General features: G+C 32.7%; 1 long non-coding RNA gene across 3 annotated transcripts in view; it reads right to left on the bottom strand.

The window, feature by feature from the left end:
* LOC143253177 (uncharacterized) overlaps window positions 1-15,005 on the bottom strand; it is a 65,278-nt gene that overhangs the window by 7,252 nt on the left and 43,021 nt on the right. The gene's annotated exons all lie outside the window — the stretch shown is intronic.

Below are 15,005 nucleotides of genomic sequence, written 5' to 3'. Positions count from 1 at the left end.
TTTTTTACAAAAATTAGTGTTATTAGTTAAAACATGTACTTGAATGCATGTAGTTCAGCAAGAACCTGGTTCAAAGGGGGCATGATAACATGCTACTTCGAACTCTTTTTGAGAGCAACAAACACAGAACTAAAGATAATATACAATTGGTTCTTAATGTTAAAACTGTTGATTAAGTAGTTGGAATCATTCAGAAGATGAACTATCGATACACAGTTGTAAACACAGACCATATTTTGAAAACGACATATGTTATATTGAGGGAAAGCCAATATTAGAATATTTATTTTCGATTTATGAAACAGATTGATATTGTGTGTTTCTTATAGCAAAGCCACATCGGGCTATCTGCTTGATATTGATCGTTTGATACTGAACTCAGTTGTATTCTCGAAAGAAATTGTGAACAATAAAATATAAAATACTCAAAAATATACAAAACCATATACATTTAAATTAGAAAAAACACCAAAATATTTGTCATGGTTAATTCAACTAACGTGGTGCAAAATACAAATTTTAAATAAATATTAATGAGTAAAGAAACTGCAAATAGTAAGCTAAATTCAAAAAAGTACATATATTGTTAGTGTATTGATTCGAGCAACTGTCTAAAGACTGAATATAAAAATTTTAGTATTCAAATAACGATTAAATTGCTCACACAGCTAATAAGAGAAACCAATGAATTGTCGTTTCTTTACCTGGAAATTTTTTAACATATCCGACAGAATCTTCGTTTAAGAGTTAAAGAGAAAACTACGTAATGGGCTATTTGTACTCTTACCAACCACGCTAGGCCCGGCATGGCCAAGCGTGCCAAGGCGTGCGACTCGTAATCTGAGGGTCGCGGGTTCGCATCCCCGTCGCGCCAAACATACTCGCCCTTTCAGCCGTGGGAGCGTTATAATGTGCCGGTCAATCCTACTATTCGTTGGTAAAAGAGTAGCCCAAGAATTGGCGGTGGGTAGTGATGACTAGCTGCCTTCCCTCTAGTCTTACACTGCTAAATTAGGGACGGCTAGCACAGATAGCCCTCGAGTAGCTTTGTGCGAAATTCAAAACAAACAAACCACGCCTATCTAAACCCGGATTCTGGCGTTTTAAGTCCGTAGACATACTGCTGTGCCACTGGGAGGCTTGTACAACACGCTGAAAACACAGCTTTTGTCTTCAATACTTTCACAAAGGAAAGAAATATTATGTATTACGTAAATACAGAGTTTCCAATTAAATAAAACTACTTGGCTTATTGACTTTTGTGCTGAAATTTACTATCTAACAAACATAAGCGAACGTCATTATTATATACTAATAGAGATATTCCGCAAAGGAAGTAAATGCTGCATAAAGGACTCTGTTAGGTAATGTACCTCTTCGTTCTTTCTTTTGTCATTAAATACTTAATGGCATTATTAAATGCTAATTGGGCTTTCAGTGAAACAGAAATAAGTCCGGAGGATTACATCTCTAAAAGCCGGTTTTCGATATCCATGGCGAGCACAGCACTGATAGCCCAATGTGCAGTTTCGTAATTAACTGCAAACAAACAGGATATCAATTACATATCTTACTTTACGGAAGGTAATGGCTGACAAATTTAACTGATTAAGTACTTGTGTCTTTAAAATCAAGCAAAAAAGTCTACAAAACTCAAAATGTGCTTTTTATTCCCCTTTTCGAACACAAATACTAAAAGGTAATCCGTCGGACACCTTCCGGTTACCAAGTACGACAATCGAAACAGCCAACTTAAACACAAAATGAATCACATTTACAGTGACAAGTCCAGATAGTTAATAGCACTTTATGTTAACAAAGTTTAATTAGTAGAGAGTGCATCGTTATATGTGGGTCTTGGTGCCAAGGAAAGCATGTTTAACTCCTATGTATTTCGCTAACGACGGACGAATTTCTTGCAGTGTACTACAGTTACGAATAAACATAAAGTTGAATGATGATGCAGCAGTTCTTCAAGAAATAATCACATAGTGAAGGTTGTTATATTACGAGAAGCCGAAGGACTTGATATTTTGAACAATGAGTGTTCCAATGTCCTCTGTTAGTCGATAAAACACGTTAAACTGCATTATAGGACAAAAAGCATCGAGACCACGCTCCAGGCCAATCCAGTTAAATGATTCATATGCAAATAATACAGTTGTATTTATGCAAGAGACACTTCTGATTCACAAATTTATTGCAAAAAGGCTAAGTATCTCTCTTGGTACCATTAAAAATCTAATAAAAAGAATAGAAAATTAGCGAAGACTCACAACCAAACAGCTAAAATATTTCAGTCGCAGCTTGAAATCAATGGATTTTTTCATCAGACAAATGGCCAAAAAAACTGTAACCACAGTAATTTCATTATATAACAAATCTGTCAAATATTCTTGATGCAGTTTCAATAGAGTTTTTAACGAAGGGTTTCCCTAAATATTATTTTGGAAATCATTGTTTACGTACAGTTGAGGTTATATGAAAAGTTTGTAAAGACATACTTTATATTAAGGGCCTTTGTTAAAGCTTGTTAAAAACAAAAGAAATTGGAGTACCAGACAGTAATATGTAATCCTTGTTATCAGACCTAGTATGATCAACGATAGATGAAGTTGTTCAACTGGCAGCATGAAACCAGGAACGTTATTCATGAAAAGCTTGATTGATTAGAATAAATTAATTTCCAAAATTAAAATACCTTAAAAGTCTTTCACTGCAGTTACATTTCCGTTGTTAACAACTATAGACTCTTTCTGGCTTTTTGGTGTAATAATGTTTCAAAAAATGCTGTCATTATTTGCTAAAGTTAATCCAGAAAATGTAATGCAACACGACTGTTTTTAAAGGTTTTAACTATGTTTAGGATATGCCCCAGAAGATGTAAAGTTGGTAAGCATCAATTATTGTGACGTATTAACACTACTTCTAAATACTAGTCAAATTACAAAATTATCTACTACCTTATTTATTAAGCCAAGCATCAGTTTCTTCTCTAAAATTGGTGGATTATTTCACGAGAAATATTTTGTACATCTGCAAACATAATGGCCAGAAGCATTGAAGGGATATAAGTAGTAGGAGCAATACTGAAGAGATTTGCATCCTCAAATGTCGAAGCAGTGATGCACAACATCCATCAGTATAAGCAGACATCACAACAATGCACTACACTGTTGGAATAATGATGTTAAAGATGCCTGCAGTTAAGTAAAAATTCCATTTTCCAAAATTCAACTAAGAAGTTCTGATGTCTAAAAGACCCAATATTGTATATAGATGTTCTAGAATTCTGAGCCTTTATCTTTGTTGCCAAAATGTGAATTTTGTAACAAACCAGAAACTTCAATGAACTCTGTCTTATTCAATGTCGGCTCGGTATGGCCAGGAGGTTAAGGCGATCGACTCGTAATCTGAGAATCGCGGGTTCGAATTCCTGTCACACCAAACATGCTCGCCACTTCAGCCGTGGAATTGGTATAATGTGACGGTAAATAACACTCACTATTCGTTGGTAAAAGGGTAGCCTTAGAGTTGGTGGTGGGTGGTGATGACTAGTTGCCTTCCTTCTGGTCTTACACTGCTAAGTTAAGGACAGCTAGCGCAGATAGCTCTCGTGTAGCTTTGCGCGAAATTCAAAAACAAACAAACAATCATATTCAATGTATTCACAGTCTTATCAACGCGCTGGAAGATTCTGAAATGACACCATATGTATATGGTTTTCAAATGAGACCCAAAATTCAAGTTATGAAAAAAAACAATGAGCTATTCGAAGCGCTCGAATTCTTAGTCTCGTTTTAAAACCCATTACAACTTTTTAGGTGACCATGTATGATAACCTCTTAGTCATATTACATCTATATATTGACAATATATAATTGTTGCGAACATCACGAACACACCATCGAGCTCATTGAATGACTTGCAAGAAGCCAGCAAAAACCTCTGTTAATGGAATATAAAGAAAAATTCCCATTCAATTAGATAAAGCTTCTCTTTCTCTTTACAGTGCCGTATTCAGACAGAAAAGTTCTACATAAAAACTTTGTTACTTTTCCTAATGTTATGGTGAACAGCAGATTGATAATGTCTGCATATATTGACCACTTGAAAGAGGAATCATTGACAATCCCACTCTTAAAATATACTGTATATACAAAAACAAACAAACATTCAAAGCAAATACATAAAAAAGTTTTGATCACACCTAAAAACATTCACCAATGAAGCCACTTCAATAAAATGCCCAACACTAAAACATAACAACACCTTAGCCAGCACCAATAAAGAAAAAGCAGAAGCCTTTAGACATCAACTACAAAAAAAAATTCAAAACGCATAATGACCCAGACATGAACAACTATTTCTACAACAAAGTAAACAACCATGTAACAAATAACATAGAATTACACAAACCATACTTTCCAATCAATATTTTTAACAATCACTCAAACAAGCAATCAAGAATTCCAAAAACAAATCACCAGGAAATGATGGCATACAAACAATTCTCCTCAAAAGAGGCACTCCAAAATTATTTGACCATTTGACCAGCTATCTTTAATTTATTTTTCTACTCTGGTAGCAACCCAGTTTCTTGGTTTGTTTGTTTTGTTTTTTGGAATTTCGCACAAAGCTACACGAGGGCTATCTGTGCTAGCCGTCCCTAATTTAGCAGTGTAAGACTAGAGGGAAGGCAGCTAGTCATCACCACCCACCGCCAACTCTTGGGCTACTCTTTTACCAACGAATAGTGGGATTGACCGTAACATTATACACCCCCACGGCTGGGAGGGCGAGCATGTTTAGCGCGACGCGGGCGCGAACCCGCGACCCTCGGATTACGAGTCGCACGCCTTACGCGCTTGGCCATGCCAGGCCCAGTTTCATGGAAGCAAGCTAACATATTAATGTTCCACAAAGAAGGAAAACCAGCTAATAAACCAAATAGTTACAGAACAATCAGCCTGACCAGTTGTGTAGGCAAAATTCTTGAAAGAATAATAAGTAGTAGACTCTCCACATTTTTGGAGATTACTTCAAAATTACCAGAGGAACAAAACGGATTTAGAAAATTTAAACAAACAACAGATCATTTAATTAGGTTAACTGAAACGATAATAAATAGCTTTAATAAAAAAGAATGCACTGTCGCCTGCTTCCTTGATATCGAGAAAGCATTCGACACTGTATGGCACAATGGTCTTCGGTTCCGTATGAATGAAATGGGACTACCGTGTGGAATTATTTGCTGGTTATCTAACTTTTTGGAAAATAGAGTAAACAGAGAAAACGTAGATGGAACTTTCTCGGAATTCTTCACTCCATAAGCTGGTGTTTCTCAAGGAGGTGTGGTTAGTCCTATTCTCTTCATCATGTATGTGAATAATATGCCACTCAAAGACCCAAACCATGGATACTCGTCACATTTCACTGATGATATATGAATTTGGAAAAGTACCCCTACATCAGAAATTGCGGCCAATAACATACAACTTCATCTAAATGGAATAAATGAATACTGCCAAAAATATAGAATCAAAATAAACACAGCAAAGACACAATTAGTGATATTTTCAAAATCAATGAAACATTAAAAAGTACAACCCAAGATTTACGTGAACAGAGCGCTTCTCCAGACTGCTACATCTGCAAAATTTTTTAGAACTAACATATGTTTTTAAACTTACGTGGATAAAACATGTAAATAACATAAAAACTAAAATTTGACGAAGAATAAACTATGCTAGGAGTCTAATAGGTAAAAATTATGGAACAACACCTGAAAACATCCTTAAAATATACAAAACATATATAAGACCAGTAGTAGACTGTGCAGCTCCTGCATGAATTAACGTAAGTAATAAACAACTGCAAACCAAACTACAATCATTACAAAATACATTAATTACATCAACATATAGAGTACCAAAAACCACATCCTCAAAGTTCATGCACAAACACTCTAATACACAAACAATACCAAATAGACTTCTACATAGTACAATAAAATATTTCGATAAAAATTGGAAAAAAATGACCTGTTATGCGAACTAGACAGGTATTGAATTTATGATGAAGAGAGTCCTAAACACCTCTCCCCGATAAACTTATACATTAGATCATTAAGCTAAAATTAAGTATTTAAAAAACAATAAAAAGCAATATAAAAACAAATATAAATAAAAAAACATGCTAGGGCTAAAATAAAACAGGCCACCTATATTCTAGACTTGGAAAATCTGATAGAACAATATACATGGACATTGCCCTGAAAAGGGCCTGAATTACGCTTATCACTCTGGCCCTCATGTATTTACTTTAAATATACTAATAAGTCCACTCTAACAATGAAAAGAAAGGAGGAAGAGGTCTAGTGTACCTAACCCTTCCGGGTATACAAATTTATATACCCAAACACCTAGATAGGGAGAAGTACATAAAATAACATATTCGAAATATATTAGCAAACCCGAAAGATAAATGGAGACTTTTTATCATACTGAACCCTTGATAAGTACCGACCTTAAAATGTTGATTTAGCTCTTTTGCCAGTATCGACCAGACACTAACGAAGCACCCTTTTGTTAAAATGTGTAATAATATACAGTCTACAAAATTCAAGAAAATTACTCCATTACTCCGAATATGTTATCTTTTGAAGACGTCTACATAACATGTAATATCTTAGATGTTAGAATTTATATATATTATAAAGTTTGGAAACATTATTCCTTTACCTAGAAAAGTCCACAGCAGTAAATTCACAGAGTCACAACGCTAACATCCGGGTTTTTATTTCCGGCAGTGAATAAAAAAGATAATCCAATGTGGATTTGCTTTAAAACAACCAAAAACAACTTATATGAATAGATAAAAATGTGAAGTTTTTTATTAAATTATAGACTAATACTTGAGAAGAAACTTGATATTTGGGAGAAGTTAAAATCAAGTTGTAAACCGGTCTTGTGTAAAGTATTTATTTACAAACTCAATACGATAACATTGTATAACAAATTACTAAGTTTTAATAACAATATTTGTTTGTTCGTTTGAAATTAAGCATAAAGCTACACAATGGGTTATCTATCCTGTTCCTAGCGTTGTAAGTCTGCAGACATAATACTGTGCCACTGGGGACTTTATAATAACACTAAAATTATGTGCAAGCTATGAATACATTATTTTATACTATAACGCACTTTGTGGTGCAATGAAATATACATACAACTTCATTTGACAAATTATTTTGAGAATAGAATTATAATTGTAAATTTACTTAAATATTTCGACAGTGATATACAAGTTTCTATTTATCTGTGATACACTTACTCACAAGAGCCTTTAACACTTTTTAATTGTCAATATAAATTGTTTTTAACATGCTCAAAAGCAAATCGCATATATAGTTAATAATAATTTTAGCTCCTTCTCTCAGAAGATGAAGTCACTAATTTAAGATTCTGGGCACTTGTTTGGAAGATGCTGGTACAAATAGTGTTATATATGTTTATTTATTCCTGATCAGAAAGTCCAATCTCACCTCTTGGACTTTTCTTATCACAATGAATGGTGGAAATTTGCCATCAGTCTTATAACACACACAAAAGTGCAAATTGCAATTTTTTTTTTTTTTACCTGTAACAGATCGTTAACCATGGACCCTCAAATCCACTAGACTAACCTGTTTGTTGGTCCTAGAAACCTCACGTTATTTAATTAATTGGATACAAGTGTATGGTGTTCGTCAATGATACAGTTCTTTCGGACGTCATGTAATTTTATTCAAATAAACAATTTAAATACAATGTATAAGATGTTAGTCGGTATTTAGCAACGTTACTTAAAAATCAGGTTCACTCTGTGTACATAATTTAATGTTTTGTGTTTTATGTTCCTTATGTGTTTTGAAGTGCAATTAAATTTATGCATTTTTATTTTGGTAATTATAATGTGTTACTGAGTGCCTTGTCACAATATACCTCGTTCTGAAATTGAAATTTTAAACTCAACACGGAAAAGGAAGTTTCTCATCAAATAAGGTTGAAGCTATAGTGTGATGATTCTTACTATACTGTTTTAAGCCAGGTGACATTTATTTACTACAAATTAGGCTAATCAAAGGACATATAATAATAAAAACAAATACTTATTTTATACGTAAAAAGTAGCTAATACTTTAATGTTTTGATATTAGTAAATAATGAACGTATTGAAGCGAAATTTATTCCTAATTTTGTGAAACTGCTTTTACAGAAGCACCTATAGTTCTGGTGAGTATATGTTTACATAATTAATAAATGTTTAAGAGGCACTTTTTCCCATTATTATCTGGGACTGCTTGAGTTGAATTCCTCTATATTTGAGAAAATAATTTTTAGATAAGCAACTAATCAATATATTAAAATTACAACTTATTTAGATTATGTTAAATTCCAATTGTTGAAATGCTATTTTACATACACAAGTAATGAATGTACTGAAGCAACATTTTATCCGTATTGTTATGCAAAACCGCTTTTGTTGAAACCTATGTGGCTTTGGTAGAATATCTGAAATTACCAGGTCGCAACAATTACATCACAGATAATTAAAAAAACAGCAGACGCGTTAGGTAAGTTGTGGTTCAATCATAAAGCCTTGGATTATGTTTTAAAGAAAATCCTTTCCTGTTTGCAATAAAGAAAGGTTACAGAACATGTTTTCCGTTCACTTGTTTGAAGAAATATTTATGTTTTCATACTAGACTGATATGAAAAGTTTCACATAGGATTTACTTTTACAAGCCATCAGAGTGAGGACTAACACTTTTAATACATAGTTTTATCAAAACAAAACACACCACTCCTTGCTGCAGTTACTCTAACGCGAGTCATAGACACAACGGAATTCAATCATTTGTGATCTAAGCATATCGACCTCTTTCTATGAACACTGTTACATTATAGATATTAAGATAAATGTATTTTCAAAGATTTTAAGTGCAACAAGTAGTACCACTAATTATACAAGTACAGACACTGTTGCCAGACGGAGAATGTATTCCGTTATCTTCATGGATATGCCGATAGATAAAAAACTGCGTAATTTATTCTCCTACAAGGGGTAAATTGAAATGGATTTTAAACTTGTAAAAGTAGGAAACTGAATAAAATAACGATTTTAACTCATTCTGAGCCATAATCAAAAACTAGTGAAAGTTCCATGACGATTTCAGCTCGTGTGACGGATTTAGTATTTTATATTTATTTCAATACTGATGTTAAATCTCTATTTAGAAAGACATGTAACTTGTACTGTTAAATGTGCGCTGCGAAAATCTCGTCTATTCACTAACTTTGTAGAAAATTCTTGAGTGTAAGAATCAACAATGTATTCATGTATGTAAATACCAGCATTCTTGCCTTAACTGAAATTTCTAGAAACTTTTCTCTCAAGATTATAAACCAATGCGACATGCCAAGAGACAAATTAATATTGTTGGTTTGTTACAACTGGTGTACTATAAACCTCGAAAGCTATAACTGTAATAAACGCTTATTAATCGGGAAACTACAGATATTTGACCAGGAACGTTTATAGATTTTGAACATTACAAACTGTTTATCTTCAGTGAATTAACTAAAATTAGTATTTCTTCGAAGATACTGTATAACTTCAGTTGTGAAAAACTTACGTGTAGAGAGCTACTAGCTACCCGTTAAGTGACCTGTACCGATATCAACTCGTGAGCCCTGCTAGGATATCAAGGAAGTTCCGGATCACATAAAAGACTCATTATTGTTTGTAAGTTTGTAAAACGTTTGTATATTAATCATTATTTTAATGATTAATTAAATTTTAGCATCATACTATTTATAAAAAGTATTATTATATATTATATTATTAATTGTACATTAAAATATATTTGCATTAAGAAAGTGTGTGGATCCATCTTGTTAGCAAATATACATTTAATACGTATCGATGTTTAACTAACTTCTAAATGTAAATTACAATTTAACTCAGTTTCATAACGTGACATAATAAGTTGGAGGCTCGTCCGAGATAAATTATAATACGTAACAGTCAAGAAGCTGGCATTGTTTATTTACAAACAAACAAATGCACCTACAGAAACCATTTAATAATACAGATGTAGGGTTAAAAAGGTTGGAGTAAAAAAAAAAGACAAAATAAGCCATCATTTTCACATTTTTAAGTAATTACAGTTAATTTAATTTTCATTCCATAAACCACGCTACTTTTAACACGAGGGGTAAGTGATTTGTGAAATTTCATAAAATATTCTATATAACTTGTTTGTTTGCCGTTAAGCACAAAGCAATACAATGAACTATCTGTGTTGTGCCAATTACGAGAATCGAAAACTGGTCTTTCGACACTGGGAGAATTGTAAGTAACAGAATATTTCTGTATATTTTCAGTTAATAAATAAGTGAGCAGCATTAAGCTTTTATTCATACAAAAAAAAACCTTTTTCGTTTCAAGTAACCTATATTATGATATTAACTACGATACAAACGTCGTAATATATTTTCAAATGAATGAAGAGAAATCAGTGTAATAATTGACCAGTACAGAAATATCACATTCTTTTGTGTCCGTTCTAAAACTGGTTTATTCTTCCCATAAAATTAATCGTGCTCTTTGTGTTCAGGAACTCTATAACGATACTAAGAGAACTTACAAAATGTATTGTAAGAAGGGATATAATGTGATTTCGAGCTAGAAACGTAGTTATGTATCCACGATAAAAGTTTGTGAAAATTTAAGGATTCCTCATGGTGAAAACTTTCCAAGTACTTACAAAATACATTCAAATACGGTGTGCTTTTATCATCTTATATATATACGTGCATTTAAAATGTACTTATAATGTTATTTTCATGTTTCCAAATGTAATGTCTTGAAAACGTTACTGTATATTTTTAAATAAATACTTAACTCAAAGGTAATTAGTATAAAAATATCCAAATATCATATAAAAATTATAATACTGAATTCAGATTATCGTAACATATTTTATTAACCCAGAATGGAATAAAATGAAAAAATTAAAAGAAATGAAATAAAACACATGTCCCAGCATTTTTCGCTGTCGACTAATTGTTTAAAATTCCAGTAGCTTCATGTTGGTGATTCTTACCCATATGTATTTCTATCATTTCACTAACTCATGGTTTGTAAGTTGACCAAAATTAGAATATGTGAAATCACATTCTCACGCAAATAATATTAGACACTTTAAGTCTGGACTTAGAAGGGGTATATCTATATTTATTCATCAGAGGTAGTCAGCTTCATGTGGGTAAATAAATTATATACAAAAGATGTTCCATTATTATTACTCTGAACTGCTTTAGGCATCTGGTTAAGAAGCATATAGTGTTAATTAGGAAGTTGAAACTTCTCAACTTGCGTTGTTTTTTAGTACTCTTCGTCACAGAGCTACTAGTGAAAAATAGCATTATTCCAAACTTAAAGTCGAAAATAATTCTGTATATTTTCTTGTACCTTATCGCGAGAAAAACTGGAAAACGTGGTGATTCTGACAGGAGACACATAAATGAGAAACGCCAGAATATAACCACTTATGCGTATTATTTAACACAGATTACTCTTTCATAATGTATGCGTCAATGTTAAATATATTTATGAATAAATGAATAACGTTTACAGTAAACTTATGTATCAGTATACGTTTATTTCGGTATCATGTATTTTGGTGTGCTGATGTATCACAGGGTATCCTAATGTACTAATGTGTTAATAATATATTTAAGATATATTGATTTATAAATTATGTTTTGGATAAAGGTATTTAATGTGCATAGAAAACATCTCAAGTATGCAAACCTCAGTACTCTTCCAATGTAATATCATTGGGTAAGTTAACAAAGCACCATATAAGAGCAGAAAAAAAACAACAATTGATGAATGGTAATAAACAGAATTATATATTAGTAAACAGATAAAGATTGTTTCCCTCTAGTTTTTATTGCAAACTTATTTAGACGTAAGCTCCTGCAGTAAAAACAGGAATTCAACGATATTTCAAGCCATTAACAATTGAGAATTCCTAAGCAGCCCCTGTAAAATATCATAAGTTACAGAATAAGTACTTAAATCTGACCATAACTAAATTAAGAACCAAATGTGGAAAACAATGAAGTAAAATGATATTCTGCTTTAAATTTCACATCATTGTTACAATGGTTGTTTCTACTACAGTTGGAGACATATAATGTCATCTTGTTCTGTTTCATGCATATACATATAGTGCCATCTACAACATTATAATTCTTCTGCTCTTCGTAGTACATAAATATAAAAATAAACTTAAATTATTAGTTTCGTTTGGTTTATCTTGAATTTTACGCAAACCTCCACGAGGGAAGGCAGCTAGTCATAACCATCCACCACACAGCTAACACTTGCGCTACTATCTTACTAATGAATAATGAAATTGATAGTTACATTATACCGCCTCTATGACTAAAAAGGTGGGCATATTTGGCGGCAGGAGGATTCGAACCCGCGCCTTTTAGGTTGCGAATTAAACACTCTAACTATTTGGCCATGCCAGACCAACATAAGCAGTACATAGCTGTTACACTTAGCAATATGAAACTGAAAGACGAAATGTTAAAAAGACTTAATAAATAGTCTAATAATAATGCATATATGTAAATAACAAAACGTGGATATTAAGTAATACTTACTTCTGCAGACTTTCAAGCCTAAAAACCGTGTTTCGATACCCGTGGTGGTCAGAGCACAGATAGCCCATTGAGTAGCTTTGTGCTTAATACAAAAAAGCAATACTTTAAATAAATTAAAATTATTACATTTAATACTTAAACCGTTAATACGTGTGTGTGTGTTTTCTTATAGGAAGACCACAGTAAGCTCTCTGCTGAGCCCACAGAGAGGAATCGAACCCCTGATGGTAGGGTTACAAATCTGTAGACTTACCGATGTACTAGCGGGAGACCAACCATTAATAACGCAACAGTAAAGAAATTCGTTAATAAAACAAAATTCTCTGAGATTTACCAGAAAGACGTTACGTAAAAGTACAAAAACAGAACAATGTTACAATGGTACATGTCACGACTTAGTTAATCCTCCTTATGCTGTAATACCACTTTGTATTCTTTTTGTTGTTGTTATTTTTTATACGAGTCAAATAACTTGTGTTTTATTTTGTTTTTCCAAGAAAATATATTTCAATTATTGGGTAGACATTGGCTTCTTTTGTTGACGTTGGAGGCATTTATCTACGTGCTTCAAAACATGTTCCATTAGATTCAAATTTGAGTTTTGAGGTCAAAACTTTATCATATTTAGCTTATCTCTATGCTTTTTTTTTTCTAGTACTGGGGTAGGATGCAACATCTTTAAAAAAGCTGTAGAATCGTTCAGCTTTCCTAATGTAAATAATGTCAGTAGGCGTTGTGTAAAACCTTTTCACCATTTTGGTACTATAATAAAAATCAATTTTGGTCTTCCTGAATAGAAGACTGCCCTCCAGAATACAATACTTATCACTATGTATCACAAAATGGCTGATGTGGATATTAACACTTTTATTGATAAGCAGAGAACAACGTTTCAACCTTCCTAGGTCATCTCCAGGTTAACAAAGAGAGAGTTTCCAACTGACCGCTACCAGACACATGTCTCAGAGACAACAGTATAAACGGGAACGGGATTGTAGGGGGCGTTGCAGTTGGATGTTAGGTAATTAATTAGTATAGGCATAAAAGTGTTCCTTTATATTGGTTTCATTTTGGTTTTAGTTGCTGTATAAGTAGGGCTTCTTTCATTTTGCGTTTGTTTATATTTGTTTCCCTACTTAATATCTGGGTGTTTTCTATAGTTATGTTGTGTTTATTTGATTTGCAGTGTTCAAAAAAGTGTGAAGGAGTTTTTTATGTTCTTTGAATCTAGTTTCTGCTTGTTTCTCCAATATAGAAGTTGTGGTAGTTGTTGCATTGTATTTTATAAATTATGTGGGTGTTGTGTTTGTCAATGTGTTTTTTATATAGTATGGATTTTAGTTTTGTACCAAGTTTTTAATACATTTGGTGTTTACTGGAATTTTGTATTTTGTTATAAGTTTTTTTCCAAATGTTGGTAATTTTTTCGCTGATGTTGGGAACATGTGGTATACAGCAGTATAGAGTTTTGTAGTTTGTTGTATCTTGGGATTTATTTTTGTTTGTTTGTTGTTGGTCTAGCTGTGTGCGTATAATGTTTTCCACGGTGTCTTGAGGAAATTTGTTGATGTTGATGAAGTGTTGTTTTATTTTGTTGATTTCATCGTTAATGTTATTGGGTGAACATAGTTTTGTGCCTCTGTTTATTTGGTTTCTTAATATGATGAGTTTTTGTTTTGTTTCATGTGCTGAGTCCCAGAGAATGTATAATCCAGTATGGATGATTTTTCTTTGGATTTCTGTTTTGAATTGTGTATCGACTGTAGTGATCTTGAGATTAAGAAATGCTATTTGGTTAGTGTTTTCCTGTTCAGACATAATGAAGTTTAAACAGATAACACAGTACACAAAAAAAACACAAAAGGCTTACACTTTTCATATAATCGCCGTGGTGAAGTAACTTTTTGATGACGAGAAACCCACTTGAAATAAAAATGTATTTCAGAATGGGTATGAATCTACTCAACAAAGGACTCATCTCAGTATAACCTAGAAATATTCCATCCGTCGAAATGAAAGCCTGCCTGGAAGACCTAGCTAGAAGACTGGTAATCTACTCTACACAAACTGAAAACACCAACAAAACAACGGAAAACAACCACCAGAAAAAAGACAACTTCGACAACAATTCCACCGACAAACAACAAGCCATCTTTACAGGTAGAACTGAAAATATCTATTTTCCAGAAATACCTCAAAACAGTATTTAAACAACTTTTTCAAAGAAATTTCACACCAAATCATCAATATAATTTCACAGAAAAGGAAACTGAAAAA

The sequence above is a fragment of the Tachypleus tridentatus genome, chromosome 6 (genome assembly GCF_004210375.1).
Source record: "Tachypleus tridentatus isolate NWPU-2018 chromosome 6, ASM421037v1, whole genome shotgun sequence".
NCBI classification, from domain to species: domain Eukaryota; kingdom Metazoa; phylum Arthropoda; class Merostomata; order Xiphosura; family Limulidae; genus Tachypleus; species Tachypleus tridentatus.
This window is presented reverse-complemented; position numbering and strand designations above follow the sequence as displayed.